Source organism: Pinus tabuliformis, chromosome 8 (assembly GCF_031772625.1).
Source record: "Pinus tabuliformis cultivar Carrire ecotype Pingquan chromosome 8, CPIR1, whole genome shotgun sequence".
NCBI lineage: Eukaryota > Viridiplantae > Streptophyta > Pinopsida > Pinales > Pinaceae > Pinus > Pinus tabuliformis.
The window spans coordinates 1610247817-1610259972 of record NC_142294.1 but is presented as its reverse complement, the minus strand read 5'-3'; positions in this window follow the sequence as shown (position 1 = coordinate 1610259972).

Genomic DNA, 12156 nt, shown 5'->3' with positions numbered 1-12156 from the left:
AGACAGTCGAAGGGGAAGTAGCCAGCACTGGTATTAAAGCATATGTGAATGTATTTCTGGGAAGTAAGATTGCAATAGCAGAGAACAGTGAGAAGCAGCCACACCTGCAGCATTTACTGTGACTGGTAGAACAGAAGCTTGAAATAGAGAAGTGGTTCTTGTGTAGAGCTTGGTTGTCATTGATGTTGTAGCATGGAGACTACAGTGAAGCTGTAAATAGATAGAACTCAATAATGAAGAGTTCTGAGAGCAGAATATCACTATCAACTGTGCTTTGACAATATTGGGTCGGAACCCTTGGGGCTGGTGCCTCAGAAGCAAGAAGGATTGGAGTCCTTGGGGGCTGGTGCCTCAGAAGTAAGTAGGATAGGAGTCCTTGAGGTTGATGCCTCAGAAGTAAGAGGAATTGGAGTCTTTGGGATTGGTGCCCTGGAGATTGGAAGGATTGAAGTCCTTGGGAGTTGTTACTCCTAAGTCCAAGACTGGTGCCTTGGCAAAATAGAGTCAGAGCTCTGGAGTTTGAAGCCTCACAAAAGTCCAAGTTGGTGCTTGGTAACTGATTGCAACCATCTATATATTGTATCTATTTTACTGTATAGTTTATATTAATAAAAGCATTTATTCTTGATGTTCATCTTGTATTCTGAATATATATGTTTTAACTAGTAAAACAATAGTCAGAAAGAGAAATACTGATTCACCCCCCCCCCCCCCTCAATATTTCCAACAGTTTCCAGTGTTATAAGAGTCACCCATAGGAGGTCAAAATTATTACACAGGAGGTTGCCTAGGGGCCTAAGTATAACCTCATTAAGGAAGTTCAATTTTGTTTGGGAAAAGGTTGATTCATGTGTCGAAGGCTGGGATAACTTTCCAATGTCCAAGAATCACTTCCAGAGGCAGCAATGGGAAGGACGTCTCATTCAGAGGTAGTTCTGGGTAGTGAGATTTATAGGCTATGCAAAGGCAGCGCATATGTATTCTAGGACCAGTTTCAATGAGCAGTTTGTTGTCAGATTGTTTGTGGGGAAGAGAACATTTCCTTTAATAATGCTACCATTGATTTCTTTGGAGAGGATTTCTAGTTTGGAATCTAGATTGTACTCAGAATCTTTACTGTTGAAGAATAATAATAAAACCCTCATTTATTGCATTAGTTTTCCATAATTAGGTTTTTCGAAGACATTTGTCCAAAAATAACAGTGTCAAGTTTATTGTGTTTGTGCTCTGTTTTCTTAGTTCTGTTTTTATTTTTCGTAATATTTTTATGGTGAAGAAATTGTAGTGTTATTTATGTGTTATTTTTCCGTAACAAAATAAATTGCTTGATTAATCAATTAGAAGAATAAATTTGATTTGTTGCATTTCAAGGAATTTTCACATGGTATTAGAGAAGTATTTTTTATCAAGATCAAGAGCTCAGTAGCGATGACAGAAATTTCGCAATTCAAAGGGAGTCTAAGTGAATGTCTTCTAGATCTGTGCAGGGACAACTAGGCAGTTAGGCAGGAAATCTGATTTCCAGATCTAGACAAGAGGAAAAGTTTTGATTTTCCCAATAGCAATTACAATAGGTAGTGGTGTTGTCGGGAATTAGTTTTGGGGAGTAGATCAATTAGTTTATTGAGGAGATCTAGACGCAATGATTTTGTGGCAATTATGCAATAGCAGAATCAACATCAGGCAAGGAAGATAAAATGTACATGAAATTATTCCCAAGATGTCTTGAGTAAATTTCTGAGGATTTTCGTGTAAGGCCAAAGATATATTTGATATTCAAGAGCCTACATATTTTTCTTACAGATTAAAGGACGAGTTTTCCCAGATAGCTTTTATATCTAGCTCAGCTTCACAGGGAGTCTGGTAAATAGACAATGGAATGTCAACTCACATGATAGGAGTTAGAGAATACTTCTCCAGTTATAATGAAGAGGAGATGGATTTCTAGATAACAATGGGAAACAGGACTAAATGTACTCTAGTTGGGAGAAGCACCATTGAAATTCAAAGGGAGTCAGGAGCAAGCACCAGTGTTACAGATGCTTTGCATGTGTTAGGACTAGGTATGAGCCTAATTTAAGTAATCAAGTTATAGGATAAGGGATATGATGTCCACTTTGTACGGAAGAAGGTGTTCAAAAAAAACCAGAACTGGAAGAAGGTGAAATAGATTGGGGTACGAAGAAATAGACTGTACATGTTGTAGTTTGACTCTCCAATGGAAATAGTTAGCAATGGAAATAATAGAGGGAGATGCTGAATGAGTTATGGCGTAAGATGATGGGACATTTAGATCATGGAGCACTTAGAATGCCCAGGGAGATAGTAATGTGTGTTCCTTAATTAGGCACGGAGCATGATGATATGTGTAAAGGGTGTGTACTTGGGAAGTATGCTAAGGTAGTGTTCCCAAGTGATAGCAAATCAGATGGTGTGTTGCAGCATATATACTTAGATATTTGTTTCCCTATGTTCACTAGATCTCTCATAGGGTACAAGTACTTCATCACTTTTATTAATGACCATTCTCGAAAAACCTGGATCTACTTCTTAAATACCAAGAATGAGGTCTTCAATCACTTCAAGGAGTTTAAGGCTCTAATGGAAAATGTGACGGGGAAGAATATCAAGGTGCTTCATTCAGATAGTTTAGGTGAGTACACAGATAATGAATTCACGGGTTTTTATGTGAAGGAAAGCATCAGGAGGTAATGGAGAGCTCCATACAATCCATAGATGAATGGGGTAGCAAAGTGAAACAACAGATCTATAGTTGGGGCTGCAAAGGTGAGGTTATGTGACTAGGACTTGCCCAAGTTTCTATGGGTATAGGCATGTAACATGCCCATGTACATACAAAATAGGGTTACTCATAGGGAATTTGGGAAGATAGCACCAAAAGAATTCTTCAAAGGGAAGAAGCTAGGAGTCAATCACTTTAATAAATTTGGTAGCATAGCTTATTGCCATGTGCTAGATGAGAAGCACACTAAGTTTGATTAGACTATAAAGAAGGGCTACTTCGTTGGGTATAGAAAAACCACTAAGGAATACAAGATCTAAATTCCTACCAATAGGAAGATTATTGTGAGATAGGACATAAAGTTTATGGAGGACAAATCCTTCAATAAATCTCTCGAGATGCCTACAAGTGATTAGAGTGATCTAGTAGAAACTCCATTGTTCCAACAGTAGAAGTAGTTGTAGGGAATATTGTAAGGATAGTCACAGATATCTAGTACTATTACCAGTACCAACACATCCTCATGTACAGGGGATCCAGTGAGCTCATAGCAGAGGCAGGATGGGTAGTTGGTCAATCCTCCTGCCACTATTGGTCAAACAAGCAAGGAATTTCGTCATACATTGAGAGATGCAGAGGAGTTTTTTGTAGCTCCTAGGATGAACAGGAGAGAATGCAGACAACTAGACATGTTTCAAGCATTGGTGGCACAAGTTGTTGAATCTTACAACTATAAAGAGGTTACACAAGATCAGGTGTGGTAGATGCCATGGTAGAAGAGTATAGATCTATCATGACGAATGATGTTTGAGAGGTAGTGTCGAGGTCTGAGGGCAGGTCAATTGTGGGCTCTTGATGGATTTATAAGATTAAGTACGTTGTAGACGAAAGCATGGAGAATTAAAAGGCTAGGTTCATGGAAAAGTGGTATGTGCAAAAGGAAGGGATAGATTATGAGGAGACCCTCACCCTAATTTCTAGATTTCTTCTATCCAGATGGTTATATCTCTAATAGCGTATATGGGATGGAAGATTCACTAGATGGATGTCAAGACAATTGTCTTAAATGAAGTGATAGAGTGGGAGGTATATATAGAACAACGAGATGGCTTTAAGACACATGAGAGGGGCATGCATCTATGCAGACTGAAGAAAGCTTTATACGAGTTCAAACAAGATCCCAAGGCGTGGTATGGTTAGATTGAAACTTACTTGCAATAGATGGGATTCGTCAAGACTGACGCACATCCCAACCTTTACTACTTTATGGTAGAGAATAAGCCACTCATCCTAGTGTTGTATGCGGATGGGCTCTTCTTGATAGGGTCATCAACGCTCATAAAGGACTGCAAGAGGAACTTGGAAGTAGAGTTTGATATGAAGGATTTTGTGTTGATTTATCATATCCTAGGCTTGGAAGTGTGACAAAAGGACAGGAAGATATTCCTTGGCCAAGAGAGATATGCTACAAAGAGTCTAAAGATATTTAGGATGTAGGAATGTAGACCCATATCTACACCTATGATTACAAACAGGAGGAATATTGATGCATCATAGGATGAAAACGTTGACCCGAACTTGTATAGATAGCTTATCGGTTCCCTCATGTATCTGGCCAACATGAGGCCTGATATTTGCTTCATGTTAAACACTCTCAATTAGTTTATGGTGCGACTGAAGAGAATGCATTAGACAACAACGAGGCACATTCTGAGGTATTTTCACAGCACGATTAAGTGTGGGTCGAGATATACTTGAGGTGATGGTTTTAGATTATGGTTTCACAGATGTAGATTAGGTAGGCAGTTCAGTGGATAGGAAAGGAACATCAGGGTGATGCTTTAATGTCAAATTAGGTGTTATTTTGTAGTGCAGTAGAAAGCAGAATTCAGTAGCACTAAGCTCTACAAAAGCAGAGTATATGGCAGCTAGCACAATCATGTGTAGAGCTATTTGGCTTCGAAAGCTATTAGTGAGCTTGTTCAGTCAGATGTTGGAGGTGGCCAATATCTACTATGACAATCAGAGTTGCATCAGGCTTTCTGAAAATCTGGTCTTTCATGATAGGTCGAAACACATATACATTCAACATCACTTCATCATATATTGTGTGCAACATGGAGCAGTCCAACTACAACAAGTTCCCACAGAAGAGTATGTTGTAGATATAATCATGAAATCTCTAAGGAGAGAAAAGTTCATATATTTCAAAGAACATATGGGTATAGTGGAGAACCCCTTTCAGTAGTAGTGACAAAGTTTTGTTTTTAGTTGTGGTAGTTGTAGAAGAAACAACAGCATGAGATCAGTTTTAGCGTAGAGAGATGTTGGCAACAGTACAAGATGGCACAATGCAGTGTCAACAACAGTGCATATGTAGGGTGTTTCAACTATAGAGTGGCAGATGAATCAGAGTATGTGTAATGGCTTCGTCATAGTTGTCAGATATTAGCAGCATGAGGGAAGATGTTATGGGAGAGAACACCACCCTCGCTAAGAGGGAGTTTTAGTTTTTTGTAGCAACGAACAAGTTTCTAATCTTGACTCTGGTCAGAGAGGATAAGAAATACAATATCTCTAGAACCGAGAAAAGATTTCGGGAGAAAACACCCAAAGACAACTCAATTAAATTAATTTATCGATAATTAAAATGCCTTAGTCTAACTTAGGGAAATTGATTAATTAAATGGAATTAATTGAGAAAAGTGAGAATTCTCTAAAAAATCACACGGAATGAGTTTGAGATGATCTTAGTCATTGATGAGGATTTAATCATGGTCGTTGATTCACCAATGAGAGATTATAAGAACAGGATGTTGGGTTGGAGATAGACAGATCAAAGAAGAGGGAGATGTAGGTAGATTGAATTTCCCAAAGAGTAGAGATTTAGTTAGGAAGAGAATTGAATCTAGAGATTAGTAGTAGAGGCAGAGGAAAAACAATATAAATTATGGTGGAGGTCTCCTATGTCGAAAGACTCACCCAAACGTGGTCGAAACTATTCCACGAAAGGCTACACAGGGGCTTGCGCAGAGCCTCATTGAGGTAGTTTGATTTTGCAGGAGAAGAGGTTGATTCACGTGTCCGAGGTTGAGATAATTTACGAGAGGGTTAGAAAATTACTTCCAGAGGTAGCAACAAGAAATATGTCTCATTCAGAGGAAGTTCTGGGAAGTGTGATTTATATGCTACATAGAGGAAACACAAAGGCCTCTGCAAAGATATTTCGGGGCCAATTTTAGTGAGCATATTGTTGTCACATTTCTTGTGGGAAGGGAAAATTCCCTTAAAAATTTTGCTAATGGTTTCTTTCAAGAGGATTTTCAGTTGGCATCCAGATTATACTCAGAACTTTTGTTGCTAAAGAATAATAATAAACCTCTCATTTGTTGCATCAGTTTTCCCACATTGGGTTTTTCCAGGGACATTTGTCCAAAAATAACGGTTTCAATTTTATTTTGTGTGTGTTCTATTTTCTCAGTTCTTGTTTTATTTTCTACAATATTTTTATGGTGAATAAATTACATCGTGATTTATTATTTTTTTTTTGTAACAAAATAAACTACTTAATTAATCAGTTAGAAGAATAAATAAGAAGAACATTGCATGACTGCACAATCAATGATACACAATGATATGAAGTCAACAAATAAGTATGCTCAAATTATTCCATGCTTGTCCATCAATCCACTTGCAATTGATGTTGATAGTTGGTACTGGTCCATTGTTCAACCTTTTACGTCATCTTTGGAACAATTTGAAAGCATAGCTACCAAGTTTATAAGAAGTTTGATTCATTGGTAATTTCCTCTCTTTTGTATGAGGATGCTTGTGTGGCTCAATTTCTCTTTTGTAGATCCAAAGCTAAGTGCATTAATAAGAGTATAACTATGTACATTGGCAACACTATAATCAACCATCTCATTAGTCTTTACAACATAACTTAGGTTTCTCTTCTAAGAATGCAATCTAAACTCCACTAGAAACAAATGACACCCTCCTAGATTCAATAGGATCGAATGTAAATAGTGAGTTAGTAGAGGCAACACATCCAAGGCCTTCTATAGATGTCTACAATTCAAGGGAAATGGGAATAGCAATTCCATATCCATTTTTTTGTAGAAATAAATTATTCATATATTATTACAATGAAGTAATGTATTTATATAAGTAAGTAAGTTGGGTGGATCAGAGCACCACTTCACAATAGGTAGGTGGATAAGAGCTAACAACTCATAAAAACTATAAAATATGGGAAATATGAGCTAATGGATAACAATGCCTATGTGAGCTTACAATTCAAAAAATCTTAAAAAGATATCAACTTTGATAACTCTAACACACCCCCCCACCCCCCCATAAGTGAAACCTAGGGAGAAAATAAAAATTTAGTATTAGGTCTTGGCAATAAGTCCAAATCAGGTATCCAAGTACAATAATAACCTCTCATAAGCAAAAAAAAGGAGAAAACCTAGTAGGAAAAACTTCTCCCCAAAAGAGAGAGAAACATATGTTGAAGCGTGATAAAGGAAATCCAAAACTACCAACTGTGGAAATCTTTGATGCTCAAAATGCCAATAGTTCCTGTGTTCTGATCCATGCCCATGACCTTCTTTAAATACTTGTATGCCAAGTTTCCTTTTAACGATTCATCGAAGTAGGTGACCTGAGTGTGGCAGAACCACAATCGATTTGTCACAAATATGATATCAAATATTACTAGTGTTAAGGAGTTGTGAGAAACAACCTAATCCCCTCCAAGAAAAAGATTCTATATTAGCCAGCTTTATTTTGAAACCAAGAGATACGACGATTGCATGCATAGATCTAAGAAAGAGGAAAGGGAAAAGAACGGGTTGGAGCAGCATTGGCATGGGCTTCTTTCTTGACTATGATTCTTTCTTATTCTTGATAATGGCAGATCCGGGAATGTTGTAGCGAAGTCCTGGAATTTGAATACTTCAAAGCCTTACTATGGAAACCACAACTTGATAGCTTGTTGATATGCACAGAGAGTATTAGATGTAAGAGATCTAATTACTTGATTGACCAATTATTTTATATTTCTTTATGCATACTCGATAGCTTTTTTTATATTTCTTTATGCCTACGCAAAACTCCAAAGGTAAAACAATGCAACAATGCCCTTTTCCATGTGTATGAATTACAACAATAATCAATATCTAATGAGGATGCATGAAAAATTTGCAAATAGCCACTGTGAAATGTATTGAAAAAGACATAGCAAGGATCTTAGGCCCTCCCCTGAAGGAATTAGGCCTAGACCTACTCTAATACCATGTAGAAATAAATTATTCTTATATTATTATTTATACAAGGAAGTTGGGTGGATAAGAACACCACTTCACAAAAGCTAGGTGGATAAGAGCTAACAACTCATAAAAGCTATAAAATATGGGAAATATGTTCAGGGTATATAAGAATTCCTATGTTATCTTACAACTCACAAAATCTTAAAAAGATACCCTCTTTAGTAACTATAGTAACACCCCCCACCCCCAATAAGTGAACCATAGGGATTAAAAAGAAAAGTTATTATTGGGTCCTAACAAAAAGACATGCTAAGATACCCAAGTATAAAAATAACCTCTCATAAGAAAAGAAAGGGAGAAAACCTCAAAGAAAAAACCCCTCCCCAAAAGAGATATAAACATATGTTGAGATGTGATGAAGGAAATCCAAAGCTACCAATTATGGAAATCTTTGAAGCTCTAGGTGCTAACGTTGCTTGTGGTCTTATGCACATCCACGGCCATCTTTAAATACTTTTACGCCAAGTTTCTTATTGAGGAGTCATCGAAGTAGGTGACTGAGTGTGGTAGAACCACGAGCAACCTATCAAAAACATGATATCAAAGATTACTAGCATCGAGGAGCTGTGAGAAATAACCCAATCCCCCCCGAGGATAAGATTCGAACATGCTTCATTACCATCTTAGACAACTTTGTTCTGAAAGTGTGAGCTACGAAGATTGCATGCATGTATATAAGCAAGAGGAAAGGGAAAAGCACGTCTAGAGAAACATCAATGTGGGCTTATTTCTTGACTATGATGATTTCTTATTCTTCACACTAGTAGAGTCAAAATGTTGTGATGAATCCTTAGTATTTGATGACTTCAAAGCCTTACAGTGGGAGGCATGACTCGATATCGTACTGCTCTACACAAAGGGTCTCAAATGCGAGAGTTTTGATTGCTTGACCAACCAATTGCTCTATATTTTTCTACGTGTACACAGAACACCAAAGGCTTAGTCCATGATTTGCAAATCAATAGAACTGTGAATGTTTAATGATTCCATGAATACAACAATTCCCCTTGTCGTGTGTATGAATTGCAATAGTAATTAATAACTCATGAGGACATGGGAACACTAGAAAATAAACAATGTGCAACATATTGATAAAGACATAGCAAGTATCCTAGGCCCTCCCGTAAAGGCAGACCAGCTTTGATACTAGGTAGAAATATTATTACAATGAAGTAATGTATTTATACAAGGAATTTGGGTGGATGAGAACACCACTTCATAAAAGTTAGGTGGATAAGAGCTAACAACTTATAAAAGCTATAGAAGATGGGAAATATGAGTAGGGTGGATAAGAATTCCTATGTGATCTTACAACACACAAAATCTGAAAAGGATACCTGCTTTAGTAACTCTAACATTCTCCCAATTCCTCCTCCAGTATAACCCATTGTGTTTAGCATTCGAGTTCCAATACCAGTGGTGTATTTTTCAAAGATAGGTGTAAAAAAAACATGTGATCAAACTTTTCAAACATAGATGTAACAAAAGAATGTGATCAAGCATCAATATCAGCATGAGGACTACAATATCAACATCATCGAAGATGGAAGAAGGAATAGGTGAGCTTGGTAGGTCAACAACAATAGTCTCATTCTCAAGGTTATGTAGGTGACTAATTTCTAGTTCAAGGTTTTGTTTATACTCCTGCAAGTCTTGAATAATATCATGCTTCTCAATGAAGTGAAACAAAAATGCATCATAATATTTATTCAAAGTATGATATTGATCAAACAATCTATTGTTATCTTCTTGAAGATGGTAAACATCTTCATGAAGCATTTCCATTGAGGCTTTTAAATAGGTAACCTTTCTATTCCGATGAGTAATTATCTCCTATATCCTACAAAATTCCTTCTTCAGGACACATTTTCTGAATGAGAGAGATTCTTAACTTCCTCCTCCAAATCATGAAGAAGGTTGCCCTTATCTCATTTATCTACAAGATCATGGATATAGATTCTCATTTGTACCCTTAAACTATCAACCTTGTTGATTTTCTCAGCCATAGTAGTCTAGAAGCTATTCTTGAGTTTTGCATTCTATGTTTGCAAGAGAGAAACAATTCATTACAAGTGAAAGATGTTGTTACAAAATTGATTAGTTTCATTGTTCTCACATAATTCTTACAATCTATCTTTTACCCATCTTGAAATGTTGTTCACTTGTCAATAAGTTGGAAAATCATCTAAAAGAAGAGTATCCACTAGTCTACTCTCAAGAAAAGACACCCCAATAATCTTGCATAAAAATGTCAGATTAAGAATGCAGATACCGTCCTTCACAATGACATTAGATATTAAAACACCAACAAAATTACAATACCAATGGCTCTACTTTCTCTTCATGAGAAACTACATTAGAGACAAATATGTTTTGGTTATACACATTCAAATATTATGATTTAACTATTAAAAAGAAATTATCAAAAGTATGTATTTTGATATAGGAATTATTTTTCACTATGAAGCGGGGGTACCCGAACCCAAGGGTGGGGTTCTCATGCCCGTACCAGAAACCGGTTCAAGTTCTTCTCAAACGCACCCTTCCAACCCTGGTTCAGGTATGGAAAACTTGATACTCTGAAAATTAAAAAGGGTACTCGATACCCTATAAAAGGGTGCTTGGTTCCCCAAAAACCCAAGGTACAAGGAGGGTCCTTTCAAGAGATGGGACCAATACAAATATGATGTTGCATGTGTGGACGAGGAGATATAACCAAATGGTCTTGTTGAGCTACCTTCAGTTGCTATGGATGAGTAAGATCCTCCATATGAGAGTGATCCCTCCCTAGAGAGCTTGTTGATTGATGAGCTTAGTGATGTTGATCATGATGACACAGATGTTGATGAGTGATGACATGACTTGAGGAAGCCAATCAGTTATCTTGAGACTTGTTCATTGTTCAATTTTATTTTTTTTTGGAATTTTCTATTTCATGTGTGGAAATGCCTTAAGGAAAATTTTGAATGTAGTATGACAATGGAGTCCTAAAAATATAATATATATCTATTATCATGATTCATATCTCTCAGCTTGATATTAAATTTGAAATTTCAATGTGAATATTTAATGTTTTATTTTTCTTGTTGTAAACATGAAGATTTCAAAATTTGAAATTCATATATATATACCCTCGACGAACCCACGCACCCTGTTTCAAAAAGTGATGTACCCATCCATCCTAATACTTGTACCCAAACCCACATGTCATGTCAAATTAGTTTTTCCATTGTTTAGTATTATATAATAAACAAAAATTAAAAATTAAAATATTATGTTATTAACCCATTCTTAATGTGACATGGTGGATCCTCCAATAACATAAACAAATGTCAAATACCATGTAAGAGTATCATATATTAATCATGTTGTATCATGAAGTATACAGAGAAATCCCTATTATATAGTAATGAAAAAGACTCAATGTTTACTTGTTAAATCATTACAATTTAAGAATATCATATGTTAATCATGTTGTATCATGAAGTATATGGAGAAATACTTATTATATAGTAATGAAAAAGGCTCAATGTTTACATTTTAAATCATTACAATTTAAAAGACACAACCTTTGATCACCCTATATATAATTAGAAATGATGATATAAAGTATCATTCTTGTTAATAACAAATATATATTTTCTATTTATTGGAAGTAATGCTTTTATGATTTCCAAATTGTTGTGAGTTGTCATTGTGAGTTTCTAGGTGTGATTCTCGAAATAGTTATTTCCCTATGTATGTGTGTTATCTATGAATCATAGATCCACCTTCTTCTAATCTTATCATCTAGAAATTGGTGATCTAATTCTTATATATATAATTTATTTATATGATCAAAAAAATATAATGTGTATTTTAGTGTTGTGTTTAATGGCTCTCTATTTTTCTAACACTCTATGTAAATTCCTCCATTTTATTTTGTAATTTAATTAATAAAAAATGCATCTATTCCATTTTCATTCTGACACATCAATATATAAAGTCCAATATAGTTGTTAATAGTGCATCATACTATTATAATGGTGGATGATTGGAACGTGAATATGCTTTAGCTTGAACTTCCCCTTATTTAGAAAA